This window comes from Nicotiana tabacum, chromosome 14 (assembly GCF_000715075.1).
Source record: "Nicotiana tabacum cultivar K326 chromosome 14, ASM71507v2, whole genome shotgun sequence".
Classification (NCBI taxonomy): Eukaryota; Viridiplantae; Streptophyta; class Magnoliopsida; order Solanales; family Solanaceae; genus Nicotiana; species Nicotiana tabacum.
In genome coordinates, this window is record NC_134093.1 from 31,262,071 (window position 1) to 31,274,171 (window position 12,101).

Genomic DNA, 12,101 nt, shown 5'->3' on the forward strand with positions numbered 1-12,101 from the left:
TACAACCGACCTCATGTACTGGTAAGTGTCGAGCCTAACCTCGATAAAGTAGTGACGAGGCTAAGGCAAGGCACCTGCAAATCAACATGTACATTTTAACAATGTATATACAAATAACAGTAATGAAGAATTAGACAGGAGATATCGAGAGGGGAAAACATGTTGGGGGAAGTACGAGATAAAGAACTACAACAGAATGATAACTGGAACAACCAATATATTATAAATCAACAGGAACACGAATATAGTAAAATAAAAATGCACAGCATCACCCTTCGTGCTTTTACTCTCAGTCTCATCATAAATCCATAGATACGACACGGCATCACCCATCGTGCATTAACTTTCATAATATGGCACTGCATCACCCTTCGTGCATTAACACTCACAATATGGCACGACATCACCCTTCGTGAATTAACACTCACAATATGATACGGCATCACCCTTCGTGCATTAACACTCTCCCTTACCATAATGCAATGCATAAATAATAACAGGGAGATAGAATAACAAGTACAAGCCTTACTTCAACATTTGGTTCCACAATATCAATCTCAACTTTGAAATAAATTCTCAATTATCACCAGAAAATCCGTAAACATGATAAGAACGATCAATTTAACAACACTAGTATAAACACGTAGCAATTAGGCATAGAAAATGGACAATATAAGAAAAATGGAAGAAACATGGAAAATAGATAAATTGGCGGCACATAAGTACTCGTCACCTCACATATACGCCGCTCATATGAATTTCACATAGCAAATAGTCTAAGGTTCCTAATTCCCTCAAGTCAGAGTTAGACACAACACTTACTTTGCTCCGAAAGCCACTTAATTCTCAATCACAGCTTTTCCTCTTGAATTCACCTCCAAACTACTCGTATCTATTCAAAAATGACTCAATAATATCAAGTATTGCTAAAGGAATCAATTACATTGCATAAAATAAATTTCTCAAATTTTCCTTCAAAAAGTCGAAAATCGGCCCCCGGTCAGTTTGGTCAAAACTCGAGGTTCGGACCAAAATCCATTTACACATTCACCCCCGAGCCCGGATATATAATTGGTTTTGGAATCCAACCTCAAATTGAGGTCTAAATCCCTAAATTTACGAAATTCCTACTTTCTACCCAAACCCTAAATTCTACCATGAAAACTCTAGATTTTAGGTTGATAATTCATGTAATGTAATGGGTAATTGAAAGAAAATGATTTAGAATCACTTACCAAAATGACTCTTGAAAATTGCCTCTCACCGTTTGGTTTTTGAGAAAATGAATGTTTTGGGCTAAATCCCGTGTTTGGGTGATAGTGTTCATCGCGATCGCGTGAACACTGTCGTGTTCATGAAGAGTAGCCTCCTAAGGAATTACGCGATCGCGGATGTCTCTACGCGTTCGCGAAGGTTTAGCCGGCCTTACCTTCGCGTTCGCATAGAGCTTTCCCAGGTCCCCTGCCCAGCCTAGCTAAAGCTACGCGTTCGCGTAGAGAAACTCCCCCCCCCATGCTCCGCGTTCGTGACCATGGTCTCGCGTTCACGTAGAGTAAATCTTCCCCCAGCCCAGGTTCCCCTTCGTGATCGCAAGAGTGACTACGCGATCGCGAAGCACAGTACATCAGATACCAGATACAGTAGAAACACCAGATTTTATTAAGTCTAAAACATCTCGTGACCTATCCGAAACTCACCCGAGCCCTCGGGGTTCCAAACCAAACATGCGCACAAGTCTAAAAATATCGTACAAACTTGTTCGCGCGATCAAATTACCAAAATAACACCTAGAACTATAAATTTAGCACCAAATCAAATAAAATTCTCAAGAACACTTTAAATTCCTATCTTCTCAAGTGGACGTTCGAATCACGTCAAATCAACTCCGTTTCTCACCAAATTTCACAGGTAAGTCATAAATATTATATTGGATCTATACCGGGCTCTGAAACTAAAATACGGACCCTGTATCAATAAGGCCAAACATCAACCAATTCTTAAAAATAATTAATTTTCAGACTTTTAAGTTTCATCAAAAATTCATAACTCGAGCTAGGGATTTCGGGTAGTTGTTCCCCATTCATTGTTCTGAGCTTGTAAGACCCTTTTCCGATGACTTCAAGAATTTGGTACGGCCCTTCCCAATTCGGGCCTTAATTTTCCTTTATTAGTATTTCGGGTGTTGAGGGTGACTTTTCTTAGCACTATGTCCCCGACATTAAAATATCGAAGATTAGTTCTTCAATTGTAGTATCTCTCGATTCGTTACTTTTGGGCAGCCAATCGGACAAGGGCGGTTTAATGCCTTTCGTCGAATAGCTCTAGGCTCGTATTCATGGCCTCATTATTTGATTCCTTTGCTGCATATCAGAACCGGATACTCGGCTCTCCGATTTCGACCGGTATTAGAGATTCGGCACCATAAACTAATGAGAATGGGGTAGCCCCGGTACTGGATTTCGAGGTTGTACGATATGCCCAAAGAACTTCGGGTAGAATTTCCTTCCACTTTCCTTTGGCGTCGGTTAACCTCTTCTTAAGATTTTGGATGTTGGTTTTGTTGGTTGATTTGGCTTGCCCGTTCCTGCTAGGATGATAAGGTGTTGATAGGATTCTTTTGATCTTATGATCTTCGAGAAATTTGGTTACTTTGCTGCCGATGAACTATTTCCCGTTACACGCAAAATTTCGGATGGCATCTCGAATCGACATATGATGTGATCCCAAATGAAGTCGATGACCTCCTTTTCCCTAACTTTCTCGAAAGCCTGTGCTTCAACCCACTTAGAAAAATAGTCAGTCATAAACAAAATAAATTGAGCTTTACCTGGTGCCAATAGAAGGGGGCCGGCGATGTCCATTCCCCACTTCATGAATGGCCATGGTGATAGGACCGAATGGAGCAGTTCCCCGGGTTGGTAAATCATTGGTGCATGCTTTTGACATTCGTCACATTTTCGAAAAAACTGTTTCGTATCATTTTCCATGTCGATCCAGTAATAGCTATCTCTGATTACTTTTTGAACCAATGATTCAGCACCGGAGTGATTTCCGCAAGTGCCTTCGTGAACTTCCCTTAGAACGTACTCAGTGTCTCCTGGTCCCAGACATATCGCTAATGGACCATTGAACATTCTTCTAAACAAGGTTCCATCTTCAGTCAAAGTGAATCGTGCTGCCTTCGTGAGTAGGGCCCTAGATTCTTTCGGATCTGAGGGAAGCTTTCCAGTCTTCAAATACTCTATGTACTTATTTCTCTAATCCTAGGTCAAGCTCGTGGAATTTATCTCGGCGTGACCTTCTTCGATTACTGATCTCACGAGTTGCACGACGGCCCCTAAATCAAGCTCATTGTCCTCGATTAATGACCCTAAGTTTGCGAGGGCATCGACCTCACTATTCTCATATCGAGGCACATGTTGCAGAGTCCACTCCTTAAATCGGTGCAAAGTTACTTGTAACTTATATAGGTATCTTTGCATTCGGTCTTCTCTAACTTCGAAGGTTCTGTTAAACCGATTCACTACGAGGAGGGAGTCGCATTTGGCCTCGATCACCTCCACTCCCAAGCCTTTGGCTAGTTCGAGACCTGCAATCATGGCCTCATATTCGGCCTCATTGTTAGTAAATTTCACATTTCTAAAAGATTGTCTAACCATGTTGCCTGTGGGTGGTTTCAGTATAATGCCGAGCTCGGACCCTTTCACGTTCGAAGCACCGTACGTGAAGATGTTCCAGATTCTTGCGAACTTACCCGAATTTATCAATAGTTCTCTTTTGACCTCGGGTACTAGGGCCGGTGTGAAGTCAGCTATGAAGTCAGCCAAAATTTGAGACTTAATTGTTGTTCGGGGTCGATATTCGATATCATACCCGCTGATTTCTATAGCCCATTTGGCCAACCGTCTTGAAAGCTCGGGTTTATGCAAAATATTTCGAAATGGATAAGTTGTTACAACATATATGGGGTGAAATTGAAAGTATGATTTTAGTTTCCTAAAGGCGCTTATCAAAGCGAGCGCCAATTTTTCTAGGTGGGGATATCTAGTTTCAGCCTCACCTAAGGTCCGGCTGACATAATAAATGGGAAATTGCGTACCTCATTCTTCCCGGACTAGGACTCCACTTACCGCTACCTCTGATACTGCCAAATATAAGTAAATTTGTTCTTCCCTTGGTGTGTGAAGCAGTGGCGGGCTCGATAAGTATCGTTTAGGCTCTTCCAAGGCCTGATGGAATTCCGAGGTCCATGTGAAATTATTTTTCTTTTTTAGCAACGAGAAAAATCGGTGGCCTTTATCGGAGAACCTCGAGATGAATCACCCCAGGGCGGCCACAATTAACCTCTGCACGACCTTTACGCTGTCTACCACCGTGATGCCATTGATAGCTTAGATCTTGTCGGGATTAATCTCGATTCCTCGATTAGATACCATGAACCAGAGAAATTTGCCTGACCTGACCCTGAATGCACATTTTTTTGGGTTTAGCTTCATGTTGTATTTCTTCAATATACTGAGAGTTTTCTGCAAGTGCTTTAAATGGTCCCCTGCTCGCAGGTACTTAACTAGTATGTCATTAATGTAAACTTCCATAGATTTCCCTATTTGTTCTTCGAACATCCGATTTACTAGGTGTTGATAAGTGGCACTATCATTTTTTTAATCCAAATGGCATTATATTGTAGTAGTATGTACCATACTTATTGTAGAACGGGGTCTTTTCTTTATCATCCGGGCTCATTTGTATTTGATTGTACCTAGAATAGGCATCGAGAAAACTAAGAATCTCGTGGTCGGCCGTGGCATCGATCATGCAATCGATATTAGGCAAAGGAAAATAATCCTTGGGGCATGCTTTATTTAGATTCTTGTAATCTACACACATTCTAAGTTTGTTTCCTTTTTTAGGGACTACGTTTGCTAACCATTCAGGGTACTTCACGGATATACCCTATTTTAAGAAGCTTGGTTACCTCGTCTTTGACGAAAGCATGTTTGACCTCGGACTGGGGTCTTCTTTTTTGCTTCACCAGATGAAACTTCGGATCCAGGCTTAGTCTATGGGTAGTGATTTCCGGTGGGATCCCTATCATGTCAAGATGGGACCAAGTGAAACAATCCATGTTAGCTATAAGAAATTGAATAAGTTTTTTCCTGAGCTCGGGATTTAACCCCGTGCCCAGGTATACATTTCGTTCGGGCAGACGTTCAATTAGTATGATTTGCTATAGTTCTTCGACCGTTGATTTGATAGCGTTAGAATCATTGGGTACTATGAAGGATCGAGGGACCCCATAATCATCATCTTCGTCACACTCCTGCTTCTCTAATTGGGTCGAGGCCGACGTTCGTGATTGCTATTTGGTCTCCTGTTTGCCCTTCGAATTCGACCCCTTTGTCGATGAAAGTGATGACATCGGAATCATGTCATCAATGACAAACATTTCCTTTGCGGCGGGTTGCTCCCTGTAGATTCTTTTGATCCTTTCTTGTGTTGGGAATTTTAGAACCTGGTGAAGGGTCGAGGGCATTCATCTCATGTTGTGGATCCATGGTCTCCCGAATAAGGCTTGTACCTCATGTCGCCCTCGATCACGTGGAATTTCGTTTCTTGGATGGTACCGACCACGTTTACTGGAAAGGTTATCTCGCCTTTCGTAGTTTCACATGCCATGTTGAATCCATTTAGTACTAGGGCCACGGGCACAACCTGGTCCTATAGACCAAGTTGCTCTACGACCCTCGATCGAATGATGTTGGCCGAACTACCTGGATCAATTAACTCACGCTTAACTTGAGTATTATTCACGAGTACAGATATTACTAGAGCATCGTTATGGGGCTGCATGATTCCTTCTGTGTCTTTGTCGTTGAAGGACAAGGTTCCTTTCAGTATGTAATCCTGAGCCCGAGATCGCTTCTCCCTTACGATCGACACCTTACTTCGTTTAAACACTAGACCTTGGGAACATCGATCCCTCCGATAATTATGTGAATAATGTGTTGCGGTTCTTCTTGTTCGTTTTGTCTATTGAAATCTCTAGTTTTGAAGTGATTCTTGGCCCGACCACTTAAAAACTCCCGAAGGTGCCCTTCATTGAATAACCGAGCTACTTCTTCTCTCAATTGCCTGCAATCTTCTGTTCTGTGGCCTTGGGTGCCATGATACTTGCATACTTGATTAGAATTTTTTTGGGTTGGATTGGTCTACAGAGGTCGAGGCCATTTAATATCTTTCATGTGTCTGATAGCCGATACGATGGCGGATGCATCAACATTGAAGTTATACTCCGACAATCGAGGTGCTTCCTTAGGTTCGGTATGCCTGTCGAAACCATTCTTGTTGGTCAGCCCTTGAGATCTTTGGCCTCGATCCCTTCTCCTCTCACCTCGTATAGAGTTGTCCACGTGTCCGTTGCCCCTACAATCTCTATTATACGGCTGGTATCGATCCATGTTCATCCTCGGTTCTCAATCAATGTCTCTTTAGGTAGAAGATCCAGAAGGAGCCTCCAGCTGGTCATCTTCGACTCTAATCTTTGATTGATATCGATTCTGTATATCGGCCCAGGTAACAGCCGGGTACTCAATCAAGTTCTGCTTCAACTGCTGTGAAGCCACTGAGCTTCGTTCATTTAGTCTTTGGGTGAAAGCTTGAGCGGCCCAATCGTCTGTGACCAGTGGTAAATCCATTCGTTCCATTTGAAAACGAGATACAAATTCTCTTTGCATCTCGTTCTCTTTTTGCTTTACCTTAAAAAGGTCTGACTTCCTAGTCTCGAACTTTATGGCTCCGGCGTGTACTTTTACAAAAGAATCTGCAAATATGGCAAAAGAATCGATAGAGTTAGGTGGTAAATTATGATATCATATCATTGCTCCCTTTGACAGGGTTTCCCCGAATTTCTTTAGTAATACGGCTTCGATCTCGTTGTCCTCTAGATCATTCCCTTTAATGGCACATGTGTAAGAGGTGACATGCTCGTTGGGATCAGTCGTTCCATTATACTTAGGAATCTCGGGCATGCAGAACTTCTTGGGGATCGGTTTGGGAGCTACGCTCGGGGGGAAAGGATTTTGTACGAACTTTTTGGAATCCTAACCCTTCAATATTGGTGGTGCCCCCGGGATCTGATCAACCCTAGAGTTATAAGTTTTCACTTTCTTATCGTTTGCTTCGATCATCTTTTCCCTTGATTCTATCCGCTTTGTCAGTTCCTCGAGCATCTTTATAATTTCGGGGACGGTCCCTGATTCGTGTTCATTTGACCTTACCACAGATGGCCCCGTTCTGTGGGTGACTTCTTGGGGTGGACCGGGCTCAGGCCTGCTCGGTGCCTGGGTTTGGCTTTGCAACTGAGCTATCGCCACCTGTTGAGCTTGCAGCATTTCGAAGATCATATGCAGGTTGATCCCGTCTTCTCCAACATTTTGGGTATTTCGAACTGCAGATCGGATTCCACTATGGATGTTATTTTCGGGATCGGAATGTTGGTTCGCTTCGATGGCCACATGCGAATTAACATCAATTGGATCCACGACCCGAGTTTCAACCGGGTCAGCGGGTGGCCTTCCATCCCCGGACGTCTCGTTGTTATTCTCCCCTTGATGGCCAGATTCGTTGTTGATATGTAGGGGTATTGATTGAGAGTTCGTCATTTTTAGCATGAAATCAAAGATACTTCCAAGAGCAAATGTAAAATAGTATGTTTTACATAGATTTGTATCAAATAACCACCATTATCCTTAGCCCCACGGTGGGCGTCAATCTGTTTACCCGAAAAACGGATAACAATTGAATTTATACGCACTTCTAAGGATCTTGATCGGTCTATAACTTGCTCGATCTCGATCGTGACCGGTCTCGATATTGCTCGATCTCAATCTTGGTCGATCGCGATCTAGATCGGTCTCTGGATCACGAGTTCGAAGACCCAACTTCGCATTATGGCTCGATTCTACACGAGGTCGAACCTTGGTCTATCATTGTTCCAATCTCGATTAGTCATACGAAGGGCAAACTCGGTTTTGACCGTATACAATCCCATTTTTAATCCAACGAACCAAACAAAGTATTAGCACTAAGTAACCCAAGGAATTATTAATCCCGGAATTATAATCCCAAAATTATTTCGTCCGCGAACCAAACGACCCCTTAGAACTCTTGCAAGATGGTGTACGTACTTGACACTAGTTCAGCCATTTTTCTGGTTTGAAACTTTTCGAAAAAGTTGTCAAAAACTAACAACAGCCACATAAAAACAATTTTTATGGAAACAAAAAGCACTACGCGATACTTAGGTTTTTCAGTAAAACTAAACCCCCCACCCTCCCCGCTAAATATTTTCTCAAAAATTAATTCCACCATAACTTTTCTAAGTTCGTTTCAAAAAGAAACTATTAAATCAAAACAAATTAATACATAAATTCCAAAGGGCACCGAATTGGATATGCATGTTTGTGTAACAATATCCTTAAAAATTGATACGTCCTTCAATTACAGAGCCTTTTCAATCACACATGCATGTATAAAAGCCATATGTCCCAACATCACCCGTGAAGTCTGCAGTGAAAGAATTTGATTGAATGATGACAAACTGCTTTACGATCACGGGCTTCTAACTCATGGTTCTCCTCTTTCCACCGTACGTTTTCCTTTTTATCTCCGGGTATTATAACATGCCGATCCAGAATTTAAAATTTATGCTAAGAGTACTGGACCAAAACTACTGCGTTCCCAGAAATCCACATATTAGTCTTTAGATCCGCCATTTTCACTGTAAAAGGGGCGGACTTGAAAGAATTATAATTTTGGAAAATTAATGCAGATTTAGCGAAAAGTATATCACAATAAAAGAAATTATGATATAGCTAATTATTAAGTTTTACGTAGCCACGCCAGTAAATTTAGTACTTTCCATCATATGTACTAATTTGTTAGGAGTCTTTTAGTCTGGCTACAAATTTATATATGTGCTAGCTAGTACTACTAGAAAACCTAGAATACTTTTAGTGCTAAAGAAACTTTCCTTCATTTTCAATAAAATATTGGGCTGAAATGGACCTAAACTATAGAGCAACATGAACCATCAAAATTCATATAGCCGATTATAATTTTATTGGAATTGGCAGTAACAACATTTTTACTGTTTTGTTCAGAGTGTTGAGGGGTTATCGGACCACTTAAACTTCGATAGAAATCTTGTATATATATGTGTGTATACTTGAAAAATAGTTAATTTAAATCACTTGGCACCCTCAATGCCAGAAAGCTTTAAGGGACACTGATTGAACAAAATATTATGTCGGTGTCACATTAAAATCCTGGGTCCACTCCCACAATCTTTTAAAATCTTTGGTTATTTTTCAGCTTATAAATTCAAGATTTTAACCTCCAAACTCCACACACTACTTGGTTGGTGAGTAAGAAATTAAAACTAGCCAGAAAATAAACATGCCTATGAAAGGAAACAAAGTGGGGGTGTTGGGTACGATGGTTCTAGGAATACTACTAGTTTTAGTAGAATTAACAAATGGGTTGAGCTTGTGTAACATGAACGAAGATGGACTCACGGCGTGTAAGCCATCAGTAATACAGCCAAATCCAGTGGCGCCATCTGCTTCTTGCTGTGAAGCCTTATCTGGTGCAGATTTGCAGTGTTTGTGTTCTTATAGGAATTCACTCTTATTGCCTTCTCTTGGAATTGATCCTGAACTTGCTTTGGCTCTTCCTCCTAAATGCAATCTCACTTCTCCTGCTAACTGTTAAAAATATAAAGGTCTTTAATTTCTTCCCTATACCTAGCTTCTTAATTAAAGCTTTGTTCTCTATACTTAGTGTTTGATTTTGAGTGATAACCCCTTAGTGTTTGATTTCGAGTGATAAACCCGTTTGGAGAGGAACATTATATAAGTGTTTTTCATCCTAATAAATGAGTACTACATTTTATGCGTTATTTAAGTTAGATCACATAGAAATGAAATTCAAGTTTGCTAACATACATGAGATAACTGGAGTGAATTTATGGTACGATTTTGTGGGTTTTTACAAACTTATTTTTAGTTTTATGGCTCTAACTCTTTTTTTACGCATGAGATTTACTTTTACGCATAAAAAAAATCTAAAAAGGGACATTTTCTTAATTTCTAAATGACCATAAAAGTATATTTCCTCGTGAAAATTTAGGGCACCAATAAATGAGTGAATTATAAGTCAGTGGGTGTACTATTATTTTACGGCACCGATAAATGAGTGAATTTAGTATAAAAGTATAGGTCTATTTTAATTTAAGGATTTATTTATATACACCAATAGTGTAAAGATTATGCTATTGGTGTATTTTAACTTGTTGTAATTTGTATGTAACTTGTTTATTTTCAAGGTTATTTACTAATTTCACTTTTTTGTGTAATTACCTCACTACTAGTAATTCGGTAAAAACCGACCAAAAAAACCGACCAACGTTGGTCGGTAATGGCAAAAAACCGACCAAAACACGACCGTTTACGTGTGGACGGTATTTTTGTAGTCGGAAAGGAATACCGACCAAAGTTGGTCGGAAATTACTGACCAACTTTGGTCGGTCAATTAAATAAAAAAAAAAATATTGCAAAAAAAATCGACCAAAGTTGGTCGGTATTTTAATTATGTAAAAAAAAAATTCACCATCTGGGAATCGAACCGGGGTCTGTACTGTGGCAGGATACTATTCTACCACTAGACCATTTGTACATTTTGTTTTAAGACTGTCTTTTATTTGATTTATACTCTTTAATTGTATTTTCGCACGAAAATAACCGACCAAAGTTGGTCGGTTTTATTAAAAAGTAAAATTACCGACCAAAGTTGGTCGGTTTTTTTAAATGACCCGCCGAATTAACCGACCAATTTTGGTCGGTTTTTTTAATATTAATTTTTATTTATATTAATTGAAAAACCGACCAAAGTTGGTCGGTTTCTTGAAACATAAATTTCGCGGGACTCAAAAATAGTTTCCCGCATTTTTGCGCCAAAGAAAACCGACCAAAGTTGGTCGGTTTCGTAAAAAAAAAAAAAAATATTTTGAAAAACCGACCAACTTTGGTCAGTTTTTTGGTCGGTTTTTTTACCGACCAAAGTTGGTCGGTCGACTTTGGTCGGTTTTTGCCGAATTTCTAGTAGTGCCTATAGTTATTTTTAGGTGATTTGATAGTAAAAGAAAATTTTAAATTATTAACGTTTGGAAGTCAAACCCTATTTTTCAAATTGAGTACTTAACTACATAAGACACACCCACTGCCCCTTAATTACTTACATCCCTCGATCGAAGGGAGCAGAATTGCTACTACTATATAAAGAAGACGTTTAAACAGTTTTCGACTTGCTGCTGCTGTTTTCTAATTTTAAAGTTGTTTTTAAATTTTAAACTTACATTTAGTATATGTCAAGATTTATGAACATGCATACAGTTGCTAATTGGTTGTTACGTTTTATTTTCAGCTGTCAGCAAAATGGCCGATTTAGAAGGGAGGAGACAGAGATGATACCAACTCTCCCAATGTACTTTACGTTTAATTTTCTATGTACGTTTTTCAACTTAAATAGCCAATAATGTAAGCACCAGTGAATTTGTGATACGCAGATGTGCTGCATATTGGTCTCTTTTTCATTTGTCTTTCCGTTTGCTCCAAATTAAGGGTGTGTTTGGTACTAAAGAAAATATTTTTTGGAAAAAATATTTTTCAATTTTCTCATGTTTGGTTGGATTAAATATTTTGGAAAATATTTTACTTATGAACCCATTGGAGGAAAATATTTTTGGGAAAACATTTTTCAAAACTCCTTCTCAACATTCCCCTCCTATTCCCCATCCCCACCAATCCACCCCCACACCCCACCCCCACCCCACCTACCTCACCCCACCCTAAATAAAAATATTATTAATAATACTTTCTTTTCATGTTATAGATAGATTTTTTTTCATTTCAACAAATGAGTATTTTTTTTATGATAAAAAAGTATTTTTTTAATTTTAACAAAAAAAAAATACTTTCTTTTTATGTAGAAAAAATATTTTCTTTCATTTAAAAAAAAAATTCTTTTCATAATGTAAAAAAAAG

General features: G+C 39.5%; 1 long non-coding RNA gene across 1 annotated transcript; it reads left to right on the forward strand.

The window, feature by feature from the left end:
• The first annotated feature begins 9,403 nt into the window (after positions 1-9,403).
• LOC107783867 (uncharacterized) lies at positions 9,404-11,673 on the forward strand. The gene is made up of 2 exons (XR_001647554.2): positions 9,404-9,781; positions 11,482-11,673. It is a non-coding gene; the product is annotated as an uncharacterized LOC107783867 (long non-coding RNA).
• Positions 11,674-12,101: the final 428 nt, after the last annotated feature.